Below are 19324 nucleotides of genomic sequence, written 5' to 3'. Positions count from 1 at the left end.
GCCCCCCCCCCCCCCCCCATGGCACTTTCTCTGCTCCCCTGTCTCTCTGAGAGACTCCGGAGGTTCCTGCTTTTCTTTCAGTTTCTGTTCGGGCCTCTGCCCGTGAGTCACGCTGTCGCTCTCACACATGTTCTGCTTTTCTCTATGTCTGCATCTGTCTCCCTCTTTCATTCGGAAAGGGGCACAGGCCAACCCAAGAAAACAAATAAAAAGCAACCAGAGGGCACACTCAGGGCTCCAGAGACACACGGGGTAGGGACAGAGACTATCGGAGGGTTCCAGCCAGATGCGGCAGCCACGGGCACCCCTCTGAGGAGGTGACAACAAAGCCAATTAAACAGGAGGGAAAGCAGCCACTGCTGGGACACATCCAGGCAGGAAGACAGCACGAATAAGGGCCCTGGGATGGGGAAGAACCCCAGGGAACAAGCCAGGGAGAGACAGGGGAGCTAGCCAGGGGCCTCCCTAGGCACCGGGCTCCCAGGCTCTGAGGCAGGAGCCCCAGCCAGCCCATGGCAAATAAGTCACCGATGAACCTCAGAGAACCTTCCAGCACCCCACCGAGGGCCAGACCACGTGCTCAGCACTGGGGACCCCGAGGTAGACATGATCGACCTCTGCAGGGGGAGAGCACGCGCAACCTGGGCTCCAAGCAAAGTCTGTGGATCGATTTGCTCGATTGTTCGCTTCAAAAACACTTATTAAGCCTTTGCTGCATGCCACGACTGTACGTGGGCGTGGGCAGTGCCCCGACCGCCCGGGGCTCGGAGTCTAGAAGGACAAGCAGCTCACCCCCTCCCCCGATCATGCCGGAGAGAGAGGCCCGTGCTTAGACGGTCACTCAGCCACTGGTGCTCACTGCACGGTGACCACACAGACGAGCCTCATTCACAGCGCAGTTTCTAGAGCAGAACGCCCTGGGTTCCAGGCCCCGCTCTGTGGGGTGTTAGCTGAGTAGCCTTGGGCACATCAAGCCCCTCTCTGAGCCTCAGATCCCTCCTCTGTAAAGTGGGCTGGCGTGAGAGCTAAGAGGAAAGACGTCAAGTGCTGAGGCCCCCTGACGTTCGAGAGCCCTCCTTGGCCGGCTGCTGCGGAGGGCTGGCTGGTCAGGAGGTCCCGAGCAGGCCGGAGGGCCCGCATCTCCCGGGAGGGTGCGGTGAGGCCGCTGGGGGAGGGGGCAGCGGGAGCAGCAGCTGGATCCTGGCTCGTGTCCTTAAGTCACCGAGGGCAGCACCAGGCCGGCTGGCTGGAGCCCAACAGCCTGAGTCTCATTTGTGATGCAAATGGCTGACAGTGGCTTGGGGCCAGGGCACATGTCCCCAGCCAGGGCCCCAGCTTTTATTCTGAGAGGAGCCTGGGGAGGGAAGGAGGGGGAGCCTCCCCAGGCAGCCTCGAGGGATCTTTCCAGGTGGGTTAGGGGTGAGCGGGGACCCCAAGGCAGGGGAGACGCCTTCCTGGAGGCTGACAGGAAGGCTGCAGCTGGGGCCACCCTCCACCTGGTCAATGGAAGGAGTGGGAAAGTGGTGGCTGGCCCAGGGCTCTGTCCTGCTGGAACCCGAAGGTCATCTGTCGGGGCAATCTCCCTGGGATCCCGCAGAAACCAGGACGCCGCTGTGTCACACCCGTCATTTCCTGGCCAGTGCGCAGTGGCTCTGCAGCCCCTCTTGGGTCCCCTGCAAAGCTGTGGCCACGCTGACCTTCTCCCCATCTTTCTCTGGCTCTCAGTCACCGCCAGCCTTCCCATAAGCTGTTCCTTCTGCCAGGAGTGCCTTTCCCTTCCTTGACGCCAGTCTGGCTTTGGGTCTCTGGCCCTAACGCTGTACACGTAACCGTATGTATATTCTTTTTCTTAAAGACGGTCCCACAAAAGCTGCTTCTGTCGCCAGTGGTGGGAAAATGTCCCCTGACGCTCTCTTCCCTAGCCCCCGATGAGCTGAGTAGGTCACGTGCCCTGTTAGGTAACTCATTCATTCAATACTTACTCAGTGGCTATTCTGTATTAGGCACTTTTCTAGGTACTGGAGACAGATCAGTGAACAAGATAGGCAAAAATGCCTGCTCTGTGGACCTACACTCCCCCAGGGGTACAGGCAATCGACAGACAAGTAAGGAATGTTCCAGCAATAATAACTGGTAAATATAGGTTTAAGGTGTGATGAGAGCTACAGAGAAAAATGAGCAGGGGAGGGAGAGGGAGCGTGGGGCTGTAATTTTTAATGGAGCAAGATAAGAAGTGAGCCATGTGGATACCTGGGGATGAGAATTCCAGGTAAAGGGAATAGCATGTGCAAAGGCCCTGAGACAGAGGCTCACCTGGGAGCGCTCAGCACATCTCTGTGGTCTTTATCAGCCTGAAATTAAATAAATAATTATTAATTATTAAATTAAATAATTATTCCTGTGATGATTTGCACAGTTTCTTTTATCCACTAGGACCTTGTATTTGGTACTTGTTCACTAAATAAATGGAGAAAGGATTTACATATGTATTTATATGAAGGGAGGGGTTGGGGCTGGTGATAGAGTCTCAGCCCCGCCCTGAGGCCCTCGGCAGCTCACAGGCTGGAGCGCTGCACGCACCTGCTGGCCAAAACCTGGGCACGGCCCTAGAGTCTGGGGACAGGGGCAGCAGGCAGCTTTTTTCAGGAACCTGGGGGCGGCAGGCACGAGCAGTTGAGAGCAAAGCAGGAAAAAGAAGAACAGGGAAGTCTCTACAATCTCCAAGCTTGGTTTGAGGCATACACGAGCCCCCTCAGACACCCCAGAAGACACCCAGGAAACCATTTGGGGGAGCAGGGGGCAGGTTCCTGCCGGGTAACTGAATTTAGAAAATGAATTTTAAAAGCGTGGCCCTTAGTCCCCAAACGTGCCCTTCCATGTGCCCGTCTGGCAGGGCTGAGCCAGGACAGAGAAAGCGCACAGGTGAGGTCCCAGCAGGTGCTCGCCTACCGGACCATGGCAGACACAGGCACAGGCGGCTTGTCTGAAGGGATTCGTCCTCCCCTTCCATCTGCATCCCAGGGCACCGGCGACAGAGACGCACCACCCACACGGCTGGACACCCCACGGTGGCAAGGAGGCCAGAGCAAACCCTGCGGGGGCTGAGTGGGAGCCCTTCAAGATGTATTCCAGGGAATATGGGCGAGAATGGATGGGCCGACGTGCAAAACGCGAGTGTGTCCAAACTGGAGGTGCTGGAGGCCTCCAGGGAGAAAACTGGGTGTGGGACAGGAGGGGACAGACTTGCCTCTGTGACGCCCGGTCAATACACTGGTAGACAGAAGCTGTGCAACTATCCTGATAAAAATGCCACCACTATTCACAGCAAGGAGGGGCCCACCCATAGCTAGAGGCCGGAGAAACCACTGGCCTAGGGTGCAGAGGGGGCCAGGCTGATGGGGCTCACTGCTCCTTGGGACCTGTCTGTCCCCTCCCTTCCCACTAAGCCAACCATCCCCGCAACTTGTCCCCACCAGAGAACAGCGCCACTTCCCCTCCTCTTCGGGGAGGAAGGGTGGGCGGAGACAGCCAGGAGTGGCAGGTGGAGACCTCGGGGAGGTGTCAAACGCTATTCTGGGAGGCCAGGAGGAAGCAAGAACGGAAGTCATGCTGGCGACGGGTCTCGTCTCGGCCTCCATCATTGCAAATGCAGAGGTGATGGGGGAACGGCGCCCGGGGGAGGGGAGAGAACAAAGATGCCAGGGAGCGCTCCTAGTCAGGCCCCATGCTCCCAACCCACAGGAAGCTGTGCCGAAGCCATGCCAGCTGCCCATTTTTTATTTGGTGGGGGCTTGGGGAGAGTGGCTTAATGCATTCGTCCCCACCCAGTTCCCTATCCACTGTGCCAACCTCAACCTCGGTTCCCAGACCACGCTCTTGCTTTGCAGGCCTCCCTGCCCTCCAGACTGGCTGGGTACATCCAACCTCAGGGCCTTTGCACGTGCTGTGACCGTCTCTGGAATGTTCTTCCCACTGTTGCCTCTGATAACAATTTCTGTCCAGTGAGCCTTGTGCTGGACCCACCGCTGATCTGGACCCTCCAGATTCTTCTCTAGTCACTCACCTGTTTGCTTCCTTCACAAATTTGTAACTCAGTGATTTCTTTGCTGGTGTTCCTGATCAGGCGAGCTCCTGTCAGGGCACTAGCCCACACTCATCTTTTTCCTGTTGCACCCCCAGTGCCTGGCACAGAAGAGAAGCTCGGGTATTTGTAGAAGGAGCTGAAGGATCTGGAACCACCTGGAACCCAGGGCAGGTCCCCCAGAGGAAAACGAGGGCACAGTTACAGAAAGTTGGCAAATGCCCACAGCAGCCCCTGCATGAGGGGGCAGGTGGGAGGTCCGACCTCACAGGGAATTTGCTGTTTTCCTTTCCGGTGGGGAGGCTGGTGCAGGGTGGCTGGGAGGGAGAGCCCCAGGCCAGCCCAGTGAAGGTGATTTAGAACCGCCAGCAAACCTCTCCCAGGCTGAGCCCCGTGTTACTGCCTCCTGCCCCGGGGCCGCGTTTCCAAACTTATACAAGAACACGCAGGGAAGCCTTTCGTTACCGAGAAGCACGCTTTACTGGGACACAGAGTAAATAAACTGATATTTATACCACGGCCCCACCGGGTGGCCACTTGGCTCTGAGGCAAATATGGTCAGAACTGAGTGCGGACGTCCTCGGAGAAGAGCGAGGCTGTCCCAAGAGGAGCCCGGTGGGAGGCGTCTACATGCCACAGTCCCATGGACGCTTCTGATCACCTAGGAGAGTCCGGGGGGGGGCGCTTCTGCTCGTCCCCCTCACCCCCAGATGAGGCAGCTCCCCTCCTTTCCCCGGAGCCTGGATTCCTGCGGGCCTTTCCCAGGTCAGCGGCCGGCCGGGCCCCGAGCCTGGGGTCAGGGTACCCCGTGAACTTTCTCCTGAAGACGCACCCCTCGCTGCTCAGGTGACTTCTCAGCTTGGACGATTATTTCGTGGACAATCTGTAGAATCCATATGTTCAGCAAGTATACTGAGTCACCCTGCCGTGTGCCCCGCACGGGTGGCGGGTTCACAGTCGGTCCGACGCGCTCCGATCCCCCCCAGCTCCCAGTCCAAGGCGGGAGGCAGGTGTTCACTGCGCAAAGAAACCCTGAGACGCCTAGCCCTGACCGGCGCGCTGGGGGAGGCGGGCCAGCAGGGTGCAGAGTGAGGGGAGGGGGCTGAGGATGGGCACGTCCCATGAGCACCCGCGGGCAGTGCACCCCGGGGCAGAGCGCTCTGCTCGTGCAGAGGCCCCGTGACTTCCTTCCCAGCTCCCTTCTGCTTCCGTAAGGGTCTTTTCAATTTATTTATTTATTTGAGAGAGAGAGCATGAGCAGGCAGGAAGGGCAGAGGGAGAAGTAGACTCCCCGCTGAGCAGGGAACCCGACGGGGCTCGATCCCAGGACCCTGGGGTCATGACCTGAGCCGAAAGCAGACACGTAACCTACTGAGCCCCCCAGGAATCCCATGTAGTGATCTTGGTGTTTGCTTCCTTGTTGACTGTCCATCTCTCCCAGGAAACTGGAAGCCTCACAGGGGCAGGGATTTGTCCACTTTGCTCCCTGCCACGTCCGCAGAGCCTAGAAGAACGTCTACACAGCAGGTGCTAATACATATCAGTATAGATCACGGAACGCAGAGCCGACAAGCGGGCCGTGTTCCACGAAGGGGAGCGGAAAAGCAAGCTGCCAAACAGCGAGGTCCCACTAGAGAGTATTGGTGGCTGCGTCACCCTGTCCTAGGACAGAAATCTGGAGGGACAAAGACAAATGTGACCTCCTGGGGGTGGCATCAGAGGGAATTTCTCATTGTACTTGGCAGACTTCTGTGAGATTATATTTGTTTTTAATCTGTTTTTTTAATAATTGCAGAAGCACCATGCATTTGTGGCACCATGTTCAAACAAAGAATAAAGTAAGAAGGAAAGTTCATATTCGCCAGACACAGCCCCTCAACCTGCCCTGAATTCCCTGAAGGCACCTTCCATCAGCACCCCCGCCCCCCATCCCTGACCCCCTGGGGTTACACCTGATGGTTGGGGGACGAGTTGGTCCCAGTGTCCACCCACAGGCCATAGAGCCAGAGGCTGGGGTGGGGGTGAGTGTGGGTGGAGGCCTGGGAGAGGGCTGGACCCCTCCCCAGTGCTGTGAAGCTGGCCGCCTCCCTCCCTGTGTGACCTGGGGACACAGCCCAGCACGGTAGCCCACTCCCTGTTGAGGGCTGACCCTGCCCCAGGTCACCACCGCTACCCTATGATGCCAGCCAAACAGAGATTTTGGGTACAAACAACAAGAAGGATGGGGTGACTATCCAACACGTTATCCGAAACAGGAGTCACATGCAAGTATAGATCAGGCAGGGAGGGCCCCAGAGTTCTGGGTTTTCCCGTGGTGATTTCTGCTGTTCGTTTCTGGAATATTCTTTAGTCTTTCCTCATTTTTCCAGAGCCACTGCCTTGCTGGTTTCCAAAGAGCTGCTTGGTGAGGTGTGTCTGGTGAGCGGCGGGCACCCCCCTCCCTCCCCCTGCACCCCCAGCCCAGGTGCCCCCCTGCACCCTGCACCCCTCAGCCCCCCGGCAACCACTACACCACTCGCCGTCTGTATGGACTCGCCCATCCTGGACACTTCGTGGGAATAGGAGCGCACAAGACGGGCCCCCGCGACGGGCTTCTTTCATTTAGCGCCGCGTCCTCAAAGTCCATCTCTGTTGCAGCATCTATCAGAATTTCATCCCTTTTCATGGCCAAATAGTGTATGGCTAGACCACAGGTGCTCACCCATGTCTCAACTGATGGACATTTGGGTCCTTTCCGCTTTTTGACTACTACGAACAGCGCTGCAGTGAGCACTCAGGGACGAGACCGTGTGTGGCTGTTTGCTTTTACTCGTCTCGGGTGGACACCTGGGGGTGGAATTTCTGGGTCATGTGGCAGCTCTATGTTTAATCATCTGAAGCCCCGCCAGGCTGTCTTCCATCTGACATTCCCACCAGTAGACTTCCAACTCCTCGACATTCTCACCCACCAACACCCACCAACTTAGCAACCCCTACCAACACCTACCAACTAACCAACACCTACCAATACCTAACCAACACCTACCAACACCTACCAACTTACCAACACCCACCAACACCCAAAAACCTGTCAATACTTGCCAACCTACCAACACCCACCAACACCCACCACCATGTGGTATTGTCCAGCTTTTCATTCCAGCTATTCTAAGGGTGTGAAGTGGAATCTTACTTTTTTGCTTTGATTTACACTTAGTTTTATTCTCTTTTTTTTAAGATTTTATGTATTTATTTGAGAGAGAGAGAGCACACAAGATGGGGGAAGGGCAGAGAGAGAGGGAGTGAGAGAATCTCAAGCAGACGCCGCGTGGAGCAGGGAGCCTGACACAGGCCTCGATCTCACGACCCTGAGATCATGACCTGAGCCAAAATCAAGTCAGAAGTTCAACCCACTGAGCCGCCCAGGCGCCCTGCACTAGGTGTTATTAAGTTGTGCTGGAAGTCAGCCTCACGCTACCCTCAGGGAGGACTTAAGAGCCACATAAAGGAAAAAGACAGAGGCCCGCATCTCCCCTGCTCTAACCAGCTATATTCCGAGAGGATTCCCCAAAAATATTTTCTAAACTGAACCATCAAGACCCTAAAAAGGAAACACATTTGAATTCTTCCTCTAACTACAGAAAGCAGAGTCTTTTCTAATCTCCGAACAAATTAAATAGAAAAACAGAAAAAACAGCCACGTGGAAACATAAAAAAATTGGAAAGAACTAAATATGGTGGTTCTTAGGCCAAACTTCACGCTAGAATCATCTAGAAGCTCTTGAAAACATACCCAGGCCCAGGCCCTGCTCCAGGAGACGGGGATCCCGGGTGGGGCCCGTGCAGGGTTGTTCTGAGAAGCTCTCAGAGCCAGGTGCTGAGGCACAGCCAGGACTGGGGTCCTGATAACAGGGATTGCGCTGGGACGGGGCTGCGAGGGCCCTTCTGCTTCTAGACAGAACCTGAGCGCAGACCGTGTGTCCGGCGGCTCACGCCTGTCCCGCTGGGGTTGGAGGCAACAAGCAAACGATGCGACTGGTGTTGGTCCAGTGAGAACCTGAGCTCCTCGAACTGGAGGGGTGGGGAGCACTGAGTGTCCCCGGAGACCGACCTGCTTTCTCGGGACAGCACGGGCAGGGCGGCGGGAGCAGCATGGTTAGAAACCAAGGACTGCCCCCCACCCCGGGGTTCCTCCCTCAAACCTGGCCCTACGTGCTCTTCCCACTACGAGCTAGCACTCTCCATTCTTTTAATTGATGGGAAAATGGAGGATCAGACGGGGTGAGTGACTTGCCCAAGTTCACACAGCTTGTATGGAAAGGGACTCAAATTCAAGCTCGAGTCTGTCTGATTCCAAACTCTTGAATCGCTAACCCTTGCACTAAACCAGCTCCTGAGGCAAAGCAGACTTTGTGGGGTTGGGGATGAGGGTTGGCAGTCTATCTATCCCTCCATCCATCACTCCATCTGTCTCTCCATCCCTCTACCCTAGCATTCATCCCTCCCTCCCCGTCTCTCAGTCTGTCCATCCTTTCTTCCATCCACCCATCTGTCCCTCCCTCCATCCATTCAGGGCTTAATGTCTGAATGTCCTCTAGTATAAAACATGTGTGTGCCTGGTGCGGCCTCTGCCTTTGTCCCCCACTTGACTCTCTCCCGTGGCTTCTACCGACAAACAAAAACACCCCAGAGCTTGGTGAGGGCACAGTAAGGCGGGCCGGGGACAACGGTAAACTGGAGAGCGTGTTTAATCGTTGCTGTAGGGGAGGTGGGCCCAGGGCTGCCAGAGAAGCTTCCGTTGGTCGCTGCCCTTTCCTTCCCGCAGTGCTCCATAAGCATTTCTCCAAGGCAAGAAATGCACCCCCATCTCATGGCTCTTCGTGGCTGCACCGTACTTCACATCACTGCTCCCTCCAGTGGAGAGCCCAGCAGCAGGTGAAGGGGCTGGCTTTGGTGTCTGCCAGCGACTGGCTGTGTGGACTCAGGCAAGCTCCCCAGCTACTTGGAGTCTCAGTTTCTGTGTCTGCAAAATGGGGACGGGGTACGTGCATCCCACACAGTTATGTGGCTGATGCCCCTGGGCAGCGGGCACGGGAACTGGCACAAGCTAGGAGCTCAGTCAAGGCAGGACTCTCCGGCCCGCCCGCCCCAGGACGAGGAGCACAGCTGGCCCACACCCCTTGTTACCCTGGAGGCTTCTAGCAAAGCTCAGCTTGAGATTCAGGGTGGCGGCCTTGTGCACAAGCCATTCGCTCAGCCGGGGCCTGTGGGAGCCAAGCAGCCTCCTGCAGTGTTCACCTCTGCCTTTGCCCAGGAGAGTTCAGGCTGCCTGCTGGTCAGCAATGGGGTCCCAGCAGCACGGGATGGGTCTCCTGGGTCGTGGGAGGCCTAGGGTCGGTCAGGGTCAAGGCCTACACTCCAGGAGTGGGGGTGTTGGAGGAACGCTGCCCAGAGACCCCAGCCAGCTCCAAGGAGGAGCTAGAGGCAGCCCAGAATCACACCCAGGACGCTCTGAGGCCGGGTGCAGGCCCTTGTCCCAGATGGGGGCAACAGAAAAAGAGACAGCCGTTCAGGAAAAAAAGAAAAGAAGGGGCGCCTGGGTGGCTCAGTCATTAAGCGTCTGCCTTCAGCTCAGAGCGTGATCCTGGAGTCTTGGGATCGAGCCCCGCATCAGGCTTCTCCACCGGGAGCCTGCTTCTTCCTCTCCCACTCCCCCTGCTTGTGTTCCCTCTCTCGCTGGCTGTCTCTCTCTGTGTCAAGTAAATAAATAAAATCTTAAAAAAAAAAAGAAAAGAAAAGAAAAATGAGAGAGAACAGGGATGGGGGTGGGGGAAGCAGCTTAGACAAGGAGACCCAGGAAGGTATCTGGGGGTTGGGAGCGGGGGTGACCTCTGAGCTGACACCTGGTGACTTTGGAGCTCAGGCTAAGGGGCAAGAAGGAGCCAGAGCAGGACATCTGGTGGGAGAGTGGCTCTTGAGAGAGGCACCTGAGAGCTGGCGGGGCCGGCTCACGCCAGCCATGGAAGCTGAGACAAGGAACCGGGATTTTATTCCAGGGCAGTAGGGAGCCACAGAAGGTTCTATGCCAGGCAACAGCACATTCTGTGAATTACCTTCTTAGAAAATCGAGTAGGTTGCCATAGACAAGAGACAGGAGGGGGTAAGAAGAGCCGCTGCCCCCCCCAGCCCGGGCTCACCAGGGAGCCCAGAGCAACATGAGCTGCTGACAGCTGCAGAAAGCACCCCTCCCCGTTGGTATCTGGAGTCTGTACAGCCAAAGTTCGCTTTCTGATGCCCATTACTCAGCTGTAAGGAATACAGAACCTCGAGAAGAACAAAGGAAGGCTCTCTTGCAGTCCTGTTGCCATGAACATCTGCCCTGTTTCCTTCCTCCCATGTTCATACATCTATGGAGATTATCTTAATACGTTTCTTTCAGAATTCCCCCCCAACCGTGTGAATTTTATAACTTAGAAAAAAAATAGCTTTAGTTTTAATTTCTCTAAAAATGCCCCCGTCACGGGAGCAGGGAAGCCAGCAGGCGGCACCCGGAAGCAGCGAGAGACAACTCAGCTGTCTCTGATGCACTGAGCTCAGGGGTCCGGTGGGCCGGGCTTGGGGAAGTTCACCCCATCATCGACGGCCAGGCCGCTGTGCACCCCGACGCAGGCACCGGGCTTCGGGTAGAGCAGGCAAGGGAGCGGGGCTGATAAGCAGAGCCAGGCACTTATCGGCCCCAGCAGGAGGCCCAGGAGGTATCTGCAGGGCCAGGTGCCCACTCCAGGCTGTGCCCTGTGCAGACACCCAGCCCCAGAGCCTCCGGGCAGCTGCCCCTGTCATTCTGGCTGGGTTTGGATGGTCCCCAACCCCGGGGCTCCCAGTTTGGTGTTTACATCTCTGCGGCACAAACACAAGTGTGATTCAGCAGCCAGGGCAGGGAGCGTGGAAGGCCACACGCCCAAGCTGGCTATGGGGTGAGGACGCGGAAGAACCGGGCTCGGGCCCCAGGGCAGGGTGGCGTGACCGCCAGCGGCGGGATCTTGGGTCCGAATCCTGGCTCTGCCGCGCACCAGCTCTCTGGCCTTGCCCAGGTGGCTGCGTCCACCCCGCCTTCCCAGCCTTGGTTTCCCCATCTGTGGACGGGGCACAGTCAACCTCCCCCAGGCGGCTGGCAGGGTTCAGGGAAAGAAGAGACACAAAGTCATGGAAAGCGTTCAATAAATATCAGTTCTCATCGGTCCTGGGGCTCCGAGGATGACCCCAGTTCCAGGGTGAGAGACGAAAACGCCCTGGGGGTGGCTTTCTCCTTGGACGGGAAACATGGGATCCTTGGTCCGCAGGTGGGACGCGGAGAGGCAGGCGGCGGCTTCATCAGAAGGAATTAGGGTGGTTTTCTCTCGCCTCAGCCCTCAACTGCTTGCCTGGCTCCCCTGCGGGCGCAGGGGCTGGGAGCTCTGGGAGTGCCACCCCGCACGCTGTGCCTACTCCAACCAGGCCTGCAGTGCGTGGCCTCCTTTCATCCTTGCCGTGGCCCCGCGGAGGGCGGCCACGGTGATGGCCCCACGTGCAGGGGATGTAACCGTGACCCAGCCATCACCCAAGGACAGGCAGCGACAAGACAGTGGCAGAGCCGGAGGGGCCCGAGCACCTGGCCTTTTGTGCCACGCCTTGACGGCCCGCGGGGAAGAGGGGTGCGGGGCAGAGGGGGCCGGTGGGAGCCCTGGCCAAGATGTCCCACCGCAAGCTCCTGGAGGCCGCATAGCAGAGGCCAGCAACACAGCCTCGGAGCCAGGCACACCCACCTGAGCCTGGAGCAGCCATTTCCAACCACGCCACCTTGCCCCTCTGAGCCTCAGTCTTCCCTTCCATTAAATGGGGCTAGTAACCCACTCCGCGTGGGCGGGTTCTGGCAGTGGGCAAATGAGACAGCACACGGGAGAATATCAGATGCACCTTGGGGCAGCGCAGGACCCAGAACCCCACCCACGCAAGGACTCCCCATGCGAAAGCACTTTGGGTCTCAAGTCCCGCTCGAGCGTGACATGCCCTGGGAGGACTATTCACCAAACTTGAACACATCAATGAGGAAGAAGTTCAGCTGTCACCCCTGAACTGCCCCCAGGGAACCAGGTGACCTCAGGCAAGTTCCGTGAGCACTCTGAGCCTCGGTTTCCCCGTGTGTGAAATGGGCACAAAATGGTGGTAGGTCCAACCCCGCTGGCCAGTGTGAAGGTGGAGACAGAGAGCACAGGCTGACGGTGACCGTCTTCACAAATCCCCGTGGGACCGTGATTCCCCCGGACCCACAGCATTATTGCTGGAAGAGCCCGAGACAGAAACTGCAAATCGTCTACTACTAAGGGACATTCTGACTTCTTCCTCAATAACAGAAGGCTCCCTGTCTCCAGGTGGCTCTACACCCAACTAAACACCTATATTCCCCAGCCTCCCTCTCAGTTAGGTATGGCCCATGACTAAGTTCTGAACAATGAGACGGAAGAAGAGCATATGCTAAGCAACTTCTGGGAAGTCTCCCAGGGAAGTCTCAGCTTGAGGTACACCTTTCACCTTCCTCTTCTTCCTTTTGCTGCTTGCAACTTGGACATGATGCTGGAGATACTGCAACCATTTTGTACCATGAGATGGTCTTGAGAAAGGAAGCCATGCACTAAAATAGTGTAATGGGATGTTAGAAGGAGCATGAGTTCCTGGTGACTATGGAGCTGTCACTGAAGCTCTGGATTGCCTGCTTCAGATTTTTATATGACTGGGGAGAAAATGAACTTGTAACTGGCTAAGAACCACTGTTATTTTGTGTTTTCCTATGTATGTCCCTCAATCTAATTCTAAATAATGTAAGCCCATTGAAACTATATATGTCCAGAGTCTTGGTCGCAAGAGACAGAAAAACAAAATTAAATAGGCTTATGGAAAAGGTGGAATTTAGTAGCTCTTATAACAGAAAAGTCCAGGATCCAGCTTCAGGCATAGCTGGATCAAGGGGCCCCCAAAGGTATCACCAAGACCCTGTATCCTCTCCACTTCACAGCTCTACTTGCCCTCGTACTGGCTTCCTTCTCAGGCAGTGTCTCCATAAGCTCAAATTGTCCCTCTCCATCCTCCCCTCCTCCCAGCAGCTCCAGGCTTATCCGCTCTCAGTCTGGCTTCCGGGCAGAAAGAGCTTCCTTCCCCCCAAGAGTTCTAGCAGAAGTCCAAGACTGACTCTCATTGACCCAAACTGGGTCACATGCCTATCCCTAGGAGCCAATCACTGGGGCCAGGGGAGTAGAATGTGCTGATGCTCTGGGCTGGGGAGCTGAGCTGGGGGTGGCTCAAGGGTGAGGTAGGCCAGCTCCTCAAAGGAAAAACCAAGGGATATTCCCTGAGGAAGGGGGTAGACACTGGGCAGGCAGGACCTGCAGGTGCCGCCTAGGGGTCATCTCATCTGTGCAAGAAACTGAGGACCAGAGATGCCAGGGGCTGGCTAGGTGAGCCCCACTCCCACCGCAGGTGTCGAGGGCAAAGTAGTGTGGAGGTGACATCGTGTGCCCCCATACCCAGCCTGTCCCTTAGTGATTATACCCCCAGAGTGGGAGCAATAACCCAGCGGTCTCAGAGAAGCCCTTTTCTCCTTTTCTCCTCTGTGGCCCTCAGTTTGCTCATCTGGAAAGTGGGATAATGAGGCTCTAACCAGTAAAGGAAGTGCCCCCCCCCAACCCCGTAGCTGGAATCCCACACGGCCCATGTGGCAGCCACATTCCCTGAAGTCCAGGTGGGCCTCTTCCGCCCGGGGCATCCTCCAGAGGAGGATGAGACCTGCACACGAACTGGCCAGGGGAACGTCTCTGCACCTGTCTCCGCCTGTAGAAAGGGGAGGACAGGACCTGCCCAAAGGGCCAGTGGGGAGCAGGGAGCCAAGGTATTTTCAGCACTGCCCAGGCCTGAGCACGTAAGCCCATTGAAACTATTTATGTCCCCAGTCTTGGTTGCAAGGGACAGAAAAACAAAATTAAATAGGCTTATGGAAAAGGCAGAATTTAGTAGCTCTTATAACAGAAAAGCCCAGGACCTAGCTTCAGGCATAGCTGGATCAAGGGGCTCTGCTCCCCACCACGGGGATTGTGATCATGCTCAGCTGGCTGGGCAGGTGCCCCGCGAGACGCGCTTTGCTAGGGACACGACCCCAGGAAGCCCAGCACAGAGTGGGGACGAGGTGGGAGGGAACAGGAAGGATGTGTCATGGATCATTGCTGTGGGCCATCGGACCATCCCACCGAGGAACACGCACCCCGAGTTATCCGCAACCCCCAGGGGTGAATGAGAGGGGTGCTCGCCCAACTCCCACCCAGCTCTGCTTGGGGCCATTCCCAGGGGCTCATTCCCCTGAGGCCAGAGGACAAGAGCGGGGCGGCGGACGGTGGCAGTTGGAAGACTTCGGGTGCACCAGGAGGACACGGGTGCCCGTGACGTCCTGTGTCTGCAGCCACAGCCCTGGGCACTTCCCACCCTTCCCTTCCTGCCCCCAAGGCAAACCTTCGCTCCCTTCTCCTCTCCGCCAGGCTGGCCGGGGCCTGCCCCCTGGGGGACTCAACCACCCAGTCACGGCCCCGCCATCCCCCGACCCCAGGCCCCGCCACCTCCGCGTCCCGCCCGTACCCTCTGAGCCGCGGGGCCTGGCTCACGGCCCTCGTCCCTCTTCCCCAGCGGGTCCAACCTGTGAGCCCCTCAAAACCCTGGATGCTGCTGACACACTGAACGTGGGCCCCAGACCGTGGGGGCGGTTCTGGCTTGTCAGTTTGCGTGTGTGAGCGAAGGTGTGTGTGCGTGTCTGGGAGGGGACGGGTTTGTGTGCCTCCGTGCGTGCATGTGAATGGTCGTGTGTCCACCGGCACGTCTGTGTGTCTGTCTCTGCTTGTGTACACATGTGTCTGTATCTGCAATGTGTATGATGGGACTCTGTGCACAGATGTGAACTGTGTGTGAGTCTGGATGTGTACACACGTGTGTGCCTGTGTGCATGTGCCCGGGCGTGTGTCCCTGTGTATGCGGGTGTGAGTATCTGTGTGTAGCATACAGACGTGTGTGTGTGACTTGCGTGGTGCGTATCTGTATGTGTGCACATCTGTGAGTGTGTATGTTTGTGTCAGTGTGTATGTGACTAGCTGTGTGTATACGTGGGGATTGGGGAGAAAAGCAGAAAGCGTGTGTGTGTATGCGCGCGCGCCTGGCCCTCTGGGTGTGTGGGACCAGGGGCGATGGGACAGATACAGACGAGGAAGGAGCTGGGGACCCCGGGGCCCCTCCTTGAGCCCACGCCCCCTGGCTGGCTGCTAGGAGCACAGGCAAAGAAGGGGCAGGGAGTCCTACCCTCGGAGGACGATCATAGCCCCTTTCTCGAAGACGCAGAGGGAGGTGGAGGCAGGCCGAGCTCTCCCTGCTGGCCTGGGTGGGGCCAGGGCCCCGCCCCTCCAGGGAAGACCCCCTCCAGAATGTTCACCTCGAGGGTGACTGAGACCATCGGTGTAAAGCACTCAGCACTGTGCCTGACCCGGGGCAGCCCCGCAGAGGTCAGCGGCTGGGCCCATGGTCATTATTTATGATTACTGTGGCCGACACTGGTGGCTGTGGTCCTGGCCGCCCCAGTGCCGCCGTAGCTGGCCCTGCCTTCCGCTTGGAGCCGGTGACTTGGGAAACTCTCTCCTCAGTTTGCCACCATCCAGAGACCTCAGACCTGGGACCCAGGAGGCTGTTTTCAAGTTCCCGAGGACTGTCCCAGAGGCTGCCACAAGTCGATAGCGACAGGAAATGGGCTGGCAGCAAGTGGCCCTCCAGATAACCCTGGCAGCACCCGCAAGCCCCTGCCCGGCCCCCAAGCCCTTATCAGCGGCAGCCAATGTCTCCCCTGAGCCAGGAGCCCCACGCTGACCTCCCTGACCCCTTGCCAGTGTTTGCAAACTAAGACCCAGCAGGCGGGGGGAGGGACAGGCCCGGGTCCCTGGTAAGAAAAGCCAACACGCCTGGCAGGATCTCACCTGACTCGACCCTGGGAACCCCAACTCTTCCCTGGGCAGAGGCCAGGGGTCCTGGGCCACAGAAAAAGGGAATTTGCAAATCTTCAAGTCAAAGTCACTGGAAAACGCCCAAGGAGGTCCCTTGGGGATCCCCAGGGAAGGTGCAGAGAAGGTGGCCCCAAGTCCACTGCAAGTGCCCTCCCCACATTGGGGTAACCCCATCTCACTTCAAAGCCCTTGTAGTGGGCTCAAGGGCCGACCACGTGGAGTAGTTGGTGGGTTCCGGGGTCAGATCCGGTTCTGCACAAGTGCTCGGCTCACCATGCTTCCTTTCACCCCATTCCATGTGGACACTGCAGTCACTGGTCTCTGTCCTCCATTCCCCTCGCCCAGCCTCTCCCAGCTCAGATCTGCCCCACGTTCTGAATGAATGGTCCTAAAACTCCTGTCAGAAATCTCTGATGCCCACTCATTATCGGCTGAATCAGGTTCAGAATGCTTGCAGGCTTCAAGTTCCTTGAACTCAAACTTTTGGGCTGAGAGCTGAAAGAGGGACTCAGCTGGTAGAAACTAGAGGACTCTATAGCATGTGCAAAGGGCCTGTGGTGGGCTGTGACTGGTGTGTCTAGCCAAAAGGGAGGAGGCTAGTCTGGGCCTCACAGTCCACAGTGATAGCATTGGCTTTTCCTTCCAGGACCACGGGGAGCCACGGAGGACTCTGAGCTGGGAGATGTGGTCTCACTTATGCTGAACAGGACCCCTCTGGCTGTATGTGTTGCATGGACTACAGGAAGTCAAGGACAGAAGCAGCAAAGGGGTCATGGTGAGGGTCCAGGAAAGAGGGGGCAGGTCCCAGATAGGCTTAGCTGGTGGAAACTTCTGTACCTGGCAACAGGTTAGACGTGAAGACAAGGGAGAGGAGTTGAGAGCAACGGGAATCTCTGGCTCGGCCAGAGAGGGACGTGACGCCTGGGGGAGGTGACGGAAGGAGATGGGGACAGATTGCATGTTATGGGGCCCGGCTCTGCAGGGTCAGAGCACGATACGCCTGGTGCCTGGAGCACACCAAGTAGGCCGAACCTACAACCTCCAAACCTTTGCTCAAACTGGCCCCCTCACCAGGGGTGCCCATTCCATTCCCCCGAGAGCCCCAGGAGCCCCTCCATTCTGTGCGGTCCAGCTGGGGCGTCCACCACTCCCCCCGCCCCCACCAGGCTCAGGGGCCTCCCCACTGGCAGCATCGATCAGACCACACTGTGCTAAGCTTGCTGGGCTATCAGTGCATCGACTCTCCCGCCCCAGACTGCACACCACAGCAGGACCGTCCCTGGGTCCTGCAGCTTCCTAGGCTCCAGTTCCATCACTTCCCTAAAGTCCTCTCCTGCCACTTTCTCCTCAGTACCCTTCCCCAGCCGTACTGGCCTCCTTGCTCCATGCACCTACCCCAGGGCCTTTGCACTTGCTGCCCTCTGCCTAGAACCGTCATTCTCCATCACCCTGTGATACCTGCTTCATAGTGCTCATCAGTATCCACAATGATCCCACACGCATGTTTGTTAGGTCTCCCCCACTAGATTATATACCCCAGTGGGTAGTATCATGTCCGTTTTATGGTTCTCCCCAGTGCTTTGCTTCTATACCGGGCACATGTGTCTTGGAATTAATGAATGAGTGAATTAATCTCCTTTCCAGCCTTAACACCTCCCCTGTGGATCCCCCATTTCTCCAGCCTGGAGTTGTGGCTCCAGCAGTTCTGTGAAAGACCAGGACCATCTGTGGGCTGGGCCCCCTCAGCCCCCGACCAAGACTTCCCTTCCTGTGACCTTGTACCCTACCAGCACCCCTAAGGGCAGCTGGCAGACACCTGTTCTGTCCCCTCAGCCGCCGTTACTCAGGTTCTTCTAGAAGCACCCTCCCTTCTCTTGGAGAGCTGCCCTCCATCCCATGGGATTCTGACCAATCACAACAGCATGCTTGCCGCTCCTGCCCCCAGCCACCGTGCCCAGGATGCTGCTTGGAACAGGTCACCTCGCTGAGCCAGTCAGCCCTCCCCTGCACTTGCAGCGGGCTGCAGGGGAGCAAGCCCCCAGGGGGTGGCGGAGTGTCTGTTCCTTCCCTACTTCAGTGGGAAGGTGGGTGGTGATGGGGGCACTGCGTCTGTCCCATCACTCTGGATACCCATAGGCCGGTGCAGGGTAGGGGGTCAAGGAACAGACGACTAAAACCCCCGGCTCCCAAGCCGTGACACCGGGTATAGGATCTGGACCTGAGAGCAACTTGCCGACGATCACTGGGGCCGGGGGCGGGCGTGGTGCTGAAGGCTCCCACTTCAAGAGAAACATCACAGACCAACTTTTTCTTTAAAGAAAACAAGTTTTATTTTTATAATCAGAACGTTCTAATAAAAATATTATTATAATATTAGCTACCTTTATGTTCTGGGCCTTGACTCTGTACCAGGCGTGCCGCGAAGTGCTTGCCCACGTCGTCAGCCCCCTGAGGCCTCCCACTTCCCTGAGGTAGGTCCGAAGGAATACCCCCAGTGCCCCCCAACTCTGCGGCCCGCCCTCCCCAAATTCCTCTGCCTGTCTCCTCTGCCAGGCTGCCCCTTGGCTCACTCCCCTCCTCCTCTGAGCAGGGGAAGGGGCCACTACACAGCCCAGGTACCCCGTCCGGGAGTCCCCCGACGGCCTGTTGGAACGCCTCCACCCTGGACTGAGCCCCCAAGGCAGGTGGGACGGGTCTCAGCTCAATCCCACCGCCAGGGCTGGTATACAGCAGGTGACCCCACGAGGGAGGGCGGGCGGGTGAGGCTGTGCGGTTCCACACTCGGAGGCCCCCTGCCACTGGCCAGGACACTTCACTGCAGCCCCTCGGCCAGCATCACCTCGGGCCCCACTCCTTCCCGCCCTCTGCGGACCAGGTCGGGGACGAGCTCTGAGACAACTTGTTATCACCTAGCGAGACCGGCCTGGAGACGCCTGCCCTCCGAGGGGCTCCTGGCCCTCCAGCTGGCAGACGTTTTATCACACGAAATACTGTCACTGTGTCCTCGGGTGGAGCCGGCGACCAAAGTGAGTCTCTCAAAGTCAAAAATAGGTTCTGGATTCTTGGTGGTGGGAGTTCCGGTTGAAAAAATAGACTGACATTCTGAAATCATCTTAGTAGCAAAACGATGACGGTAAGAAAAGAGTTGCAGCTTCGACAAAAAGGGACGTCGCCAGCGGCCCTGCCGCACCCGGGAGCCCTGGGG

General features: G+C 57.4%; 1 protein-coding gene across 4 annotated transcripts in view; it reads right to left on the bottom strand.

Moving 5' to 3' along the window:
• RBM38 (RNA binding motif protein 38) overlaps positions 1 to 19324 on the bottom strand; it is a 39413-nt gene that overhangs the window by 4807 nt on the left and 15282 nt on the right. The gene's annotated exons all lie outside the window — the stretch shown is intronic.

This window comes from Ursus maritimus, unplaced genomic scaffold, assembly GCF_017311325.1.
Source record: "Ursus maritimus isolate PB19 unplaced genomic scaffold, ASM1731132v1 scaffold_22, whole genome shotgun sequence".
Lineage (NCBI taxonomy): Eukaryota > Metazoa > Chordata > Mammalia > Carnivora > Ursidae > Ursus > Ursus maritimus.
Note: the sequence above shows the minus strand (reverse complement) of the source record. Positions and strands in the feature narration are given on the sequence as shown.